At 46.4% G+C, this 6,000-nt stretch overlaps 1 protein-coding gene across 4 annotated transcripts in view; it reads left to right on the top strand.

Annotated features, from left to right (window-relative positions):
- Window positions 1-310: 310 nt before the first annotated feature.
- Window positions 311-6,000, top strand: part of CHD6 (chromodomain helicase DNA binding protein 6) — a 192,036-nt gene continuing 186,346 nt past the window's right edge. The window contains exon 1 of one of the 4 annotated variants that reach the window (XM_065922021.1): window positions 311-400. The gene's annotated coding sequence lies outside the window, so the exon portion shown is untranslated. The remainder of the gene's footprint in view (window positions 401-6,000) is intronic. The other 3 variants (XM_065922024.1, XM_065922022.1, XM_065922023.1) reach the window with 3 other exon arrangements.

The raw sequence follows: 6,000 nt of genomic DNA, 5'->3' as shown, positions 1-6,000 counted from the left end.
TCTCGGCCCGCAGGACCCCGGCCCCGCCCCGCCCCCGTAGCCCCGCCGCTCCGTCCCGGGGGGCGGGGCCGCGCGCCGCGGCGTCTCCGAGGCGGGGGGGCGCGAGGCAGGGGGCGGGGCGGCCCCCAGCGCCGGCCAATCAGCGCCGCTATCACATCCATGCAAATACGAGCACAATGGAGCGAGCCCATCACTCGCCCCTGCAAGCAAGCTTGAAATGGGCTTCTGCCTGAGCGGCAGCCGGGCTGACCAATGACTCTGTATTTTGGGCCGGCGAAGCCCAATGGCATGGCAGGGAAGGCGGGCCCGAGCCGGGTTAGGGTGTCCTTGCAGGGTGTCTGAGCTAAACTTCACCAAATAATAGCTGTTTGTATTTTGGCTGCTGCAGGAGCCATTTTAGGTAAGTTCTTCTCTTAAACTTTTTATTTTCCTCCCCGGCCTCGGCGGGCCGGCCTTTTCCGCTGGCCCCCAGCCCCGCCCCGCCGGCCAGGCTGGGGTGCCCCTATGAATGAAGCCAGGATGAGGGGCTGCGGCGGCGCCGCCGAGGCCCGGCCGGGGTCCGAGCTGGGGCCGGCGGCGGGCGGCCTGGCGGAGGGCAGGCGGCGGCCTGAGGCCTGAGGCTAGGGGCCGGCCTCCGCCTGCGCTCCGCTCCGGGCTCGCGCTCAGGCCGCGCTCCGGCCGGGTGGCCGTCCTTGGGAGTGCGCCGCTGCGGGCCGCGCGGAGGGGCGGGGGTCCGGGCAGCCCCCCGGCCGCGGGCCAGGCGGGCGGAGGCGGGGCGTGCGAAGGGCTCCCCCATTCCCCCCGCCCCCCGCCTCCTCGGAACCCGGCCGAGGAGGGACCCCGGTCGTGCCGCGGCGGGGCAGGGGTGACCGCTATTCTCCCCCGCCGCCCCCGCGGAGAAGTTGCTCTATTGGCGTCCTGCGTCTGTTTGCAGGGGTGGAGGAGGGTGGGCTGGTGCCAGGCTGCTGCTCCGGGAGGGGGCGGGGGCCCCCGGCGCGTCCCCGGAGCGCGCACCCCCTCCGCCCCCTTCTTACGCACTAGCGCGCACTCGCCCCGAGAATTGGAACCCTGGAGGTGTCCAGAAGCCCCGCAGCCAAGTTTTGTGCATTATTAGATTGCATGTTGGAGCGTAAAGGGAAAAAAAAAAAAAAAGGAATCTCTTCCTTTCAGGGTATTTCTTTCCTTGGCTGTTGAGAAGTAACGGAGTCTGTTGCGCCCAAATTTCCAGGGACGTGCCTGTCAGATGTGCGGAGGGTTGGCAGCTACTTGGTTTTTAAAAAGACGCTATTAGGAAATCCCCTCACTAGTGAGATAATTGAAATTTGAGTTTGTTTGCAGCTTCAGTTTTATTTGATCCGATTAAAAATGCATAAGCAGACACTTATATTTGTGTACGGAAAGTGTTCTAGTTCCAGTTATGACTGCTGTGACTGTGGTTTCGGTAGTGTGTGATCTAATAAGGCACTGTAATTCGATTTTGAACCTGTAGGCCCGTATTCTCCAAATGAGGGTTTATGGACCATTAGTAGTCTGGCCAAGGTTTCTAGTGAATCCTTAAACATCTCCAGGCATCTTTGGAGCTGTGTATGCGCCTTATTTCCCACCCCCTCTGCACTGCTCCTTTCTGGCGTGGCAGATCCATGAACAGAGAAGATACCCATTTAAACATTTTTACAATTTTTAGAGTGTCTGCAGTATTGCCTGAAATTCGATTTTTGTTTCTCAACTGGCTTATAGGAATACCATCCCAGTAGGCTCTACATTTAGATGTACTTTGAGGGGATACGCTTGGGACCCTTAGAAAAGTCCAGACAGGGACTACTGTTGTGTTCCCGAGACTAATTACGAGCTGTCTTTCTTGCTGGGAATTTGTCCCCATCAGCTGCATAGCACAGGAGAATTTGCCGGTATTCCAAATGGGAAGATCAAGCTGGCAACCTCAGGGAGATAGTTTTTCTAAACTTTGTGGTTCTCTGGGAAAAGAGAGAAGGTTTGAGATCCATGTGTGATAGAAATGATTAGGCGTGAATCAGCAAGTGAAAGGATGTATGCCAACCAGAACAGGTGGTTTCATATAAGCCATGCATGACTGTAACCAGAGGCCTGGGAAAATGTGGAGTGGTGAAATGATTAATTTTGGACTTCTTTCTGTCCCAGGGCAGAATTCCTAGATGAATTAAGATGAATTATTTAAGCTTTTTTTTTTTTTTTAATTAATAGGTTATTAAAAACCTTTACAACTCCCTCCCCCCCTTCTTTTTTTTGGCTAACTTTGAAATCTCCCTTACCAGATTAGGATACTGTTCTTGGCTATAGTCTGGCCTTGGGCAAAGTAAACCTAGATCTGTTGTGAAATGAGTTGTGTCTCCTTGTGCTACCACAGTCTGCCTGGAGTCACATTTTTTTTTTTTAATTTATTTATCTTTGGCTGCCCACTGGGTCTTCGTTGCTGTGTGTGGGCTCTCTCCAGTTGCAGCCAGTGGGGGCTGCTCTCTAGTTGCGTTTGATGGACTTCCCATTGCAGTGGCTTCTCCTACTGCAGTTGTGGCGTGGGGGCCCCTCGGCATGTGGGATCTTCCCAGACCAGGGGTCGAACCCTTGTCCTCTGCACTGGCATGTGGATATCTCAACCTCTGAACCACTAGGGAAGTCCGAGTCACATCTTTCATACTGCAATTATTTTTTTGCTTTTTACATTTAGTTGTTATCACATTGTAAAGTCTTGGAATAGGATCAGCTTTCCCGCAACTTTTTAAGATGCTGTGGCTTTCCCATCATTTTTATAATTTATTATCAGTATAGTCGGAAGTTCTTTGAACTCATCAGTGTATTACTTTCAGACAAATCAAGTGAAACATTGAATGGCCAGTTGAAAGTGAAGTGAGAGCCACAAGTAACAAGTAACATTACTGCATTTCTGGAAGATCCTTTGGCAGTTCATTTTTTGTATTTATTGATTTACTTATAGCTATTACAAGTACCAAAGAAAATCTGAAGCAAAATCTTATATCTTTAGAAACCGCTGTCTCATTTGTAAGTTGTTTTGCCATTATATTATAGAAAACCTATCAGGAACAGCAGACCCTGAGGCTCCCGTGTCTTGGAGCTGAATGATTTAGAGAAGTTGCCAAGAAGTTTTCAAGTTTTCTTGGATGTATAACTTTGCCCCAAGCAGAGTTTGTGGTTACGTCTTCCTGTGTTAAGCCATGAGGGAACAGGCTTGTGACTTATGTTTTTCAACTTTCACTGGAAGACTTTGTAATAAAATCCATGGAGTCACACATGGATTCATGTTCTGAACCCTTTTGAACAGGTTTTAGGATTTGAGGATTCTACCTGCATAAATATCTTTGGTACTATGACACAATGACAGTATCTAAATCAATTGAGAAGACTGTGTTCTCACCCTCTTCTCTCATCCTCCCCAGTATAGCAAGGTTTGAAATTTGTTTTTTAAATTGAAGTATAGTTGATTTACAATGATGTGTTAGTTTCAGGTGTACAAGCAAAGTGACTCAATTTTATACATATATGCTTCTACAGATTCAGTAATACATACATATATATACTCTTTCCAGATTCTTTTCTGTTATATATGAGTTATTCAGCATAGTTCCGTGTGCTATACAGTAGGTCCTTGTTGTTTTATTTATATGTAGTGATGTGTATTTGTTAATCCCAAACTCCTAATTTATCCCTCCCCCCACAATTGTTTTATTTTTAGTAAATATTTAGTAGTTCTGTTTATACTTCTATCCCTCACAGAAGCTTTAGTCAAATTTAGGTGAAAAGCAACAGTGGATCCCATGCAACTGCCTGCATTTCCCCCTACCAGGTTATTACTATACTGAAAACTCTGAAATACCTAAGAAACATCTAGAGCTTAGAGATCTTGTTTCCTAGAGAAAAGTTTTGTTTGCCATAGACTACGACACCCTTGTGACGGAAGCAAAAAGAACTAGCATTGAATGAATGAATACCTGGTCTGGGTCAGGCACTTAGCCAGGTGCTGGGACTGCAAGAGATGAGGGGAAAAAGACAAAACAAAACCCTGTTTTCTTAGCCAATCCAGGGGCTCCATGGACTGCAGCTCAGAGAAATGAAGTAACTGGTTCAAGGCCATGAAGCTGGTTCAGGTTAGAGCCAGAATTTGAACCCACATCATCTCCATCCAAAGCACACTTATCCTTTTTTTACCACCAGTACTCTCTAAAAAGATTTCTTAAAAAGCTGGAGTGTGCTGTCATGCTTTCGTGGATGGTGCTAGATTAACTAGCACACTTTGCTTGAGTTTTGTACACCCATCCCTTTTCACTTCTCCATTTTGAGAATTTGTCACTAAAAAGGCAAGTTGGAATACAGTGAGGGCTGTTCCCCCACCCCACCCCGCATTGTGCAAAAGAGGTCTTTCTAGGGCACTTTAGGAGTTCGGGGTTAGCCCAGTACAATAATAACCATGAAGTGCAGAAGGGGAATGCAGCTGATTTTTCCTTGCCAAAATGTTCTTCTCTTTGGTTTATTTCATGGAGGCCTTTGATACCCTTGTGAGAAATTCTGTTATTTCCATAAAAGTCCTGAAGGTGGTAAACTGGAGTTATTTTAAAGTATCTACCCCTTTTCCAACTTCTGAACCAAATTATTTGCATGAAATCTGGAGAAAAATGTTTGGTTTTGCTTGTGGTACCTGCATTACTTGGTTTTTCTAGTTGGTAATAGTGACTTTTCAATAGACTTCCATGGTGCTTTTATCCACTGACAGTTTCAGAAGAACTTAACATACCGATTAGTGTTTGAAAATTTCAGGAAAACAGGGAAGTAGAATTTTAAGTTAACTTCAGGACATGAATCCAGACATTTACAAAGTGACAGATGTATGCTTGAATTTTGTAAAAGAGTAAAGGAAGATTTCTATTTTTCTACTTTTCTGCTCCTTTATTAAAGATTCTTCTAGGAGTTTTTTTGTTGATCTAATTTTATGGATCAAATATAGTATTGGTAAAATTTTAATATATGTTTTGGATTTTCTTGTACACTATGTGACCAAAGCATTTTATTTGTGGAGTATCTACATTTTTAAATTCTAAGATTGCCTTTCCATAAAAGGTCAAGCTTCAGGTTAAATGAAGGTCTAACTTCCCAGGTGGTGCAGTGGTAAAGAATCTGCCTGCCAATGAGGGATATGCAAGAGACAAGGTTCAATCCCTGGGTCGGGAAGATGCCCTGGAGTAGGAAATGGCAACCCACTCCTGTATTCTTTCCTGGAGAATTCCATGGACAGAGGAGCCTGGCAGGTGCCAAGAGTTGGACATGACTGAGTGACTGAGCAGCTACTGTAACATTGACCTTTGGGTCCTACCTATTTAGGTTGATGCTTTCTATCCTTGGATTCATGGACATCAAGGGAGTGTTTAGCTCATCTGTAAACTCCCCAAAATAGTGTGTAAAATATCACTTGTGTGTGCATTTTTATGGGAAGCAAATCCGTTGGTTTTTATGATTCTCAAAGAGGTCTGTGACTCCCCCTTCGCTTCTCCTCTCCCTTATCTCTTCCCACCCAGGTGCAAAAATAATGTTAAGGATCATTGGTTTAGGTTATTACAAAGGAGTTGTTTTGTTTGAGCAAAATCTTTTGCCTAGAGGCTGACTTCTTTGGGTATTTTTTTGCACAATCTCAGTCTGGATCAGTTGACCTGGGCTTGGGGACGCCCTTCTGCATCCCTGAGGATGGCTTCTAGGCAAGGGTTACCCCCAGAATTCTTCCCTGTCTTGTAGTTGGGAAGCTGTCCCATGCCTTTGCCCATTGTCTGTGCAGCCTGATAGAGTGAAGGTTGCAGCAGGTGACAAGACAGTCTTGAGAGTCCAGGGCCTCTTGGTCTCAGCCATCTGCCTCTGCAGATGGGACTGGAGGGGGTGGCCATGGCAAAAGCTCCTGATATTTTCTTGCTTTGAATTTTACTTCTTATTCATTCTCTTAGTGCTTCATTCAATATGTTAGGAGGA

This window comes from Muntiacus reevesi, chromosome 2 (genome assembly GCF_963930625.1).
Source record: "Muntiacus reevesi chromosome 2, mMunRee1.1, whole genome shotgun sequence".
Lineage (NCBI taxonomy): Eukaryota > Metazoa > Chordata > Mammalia > Artiodactyla > Cervidae > Muntiacus > Muntiacus reevesi.
Note: the sequence above shows the minus strand (reverse complement) of the source record. Positions and strands in the feature narration are given on the sequence as shown.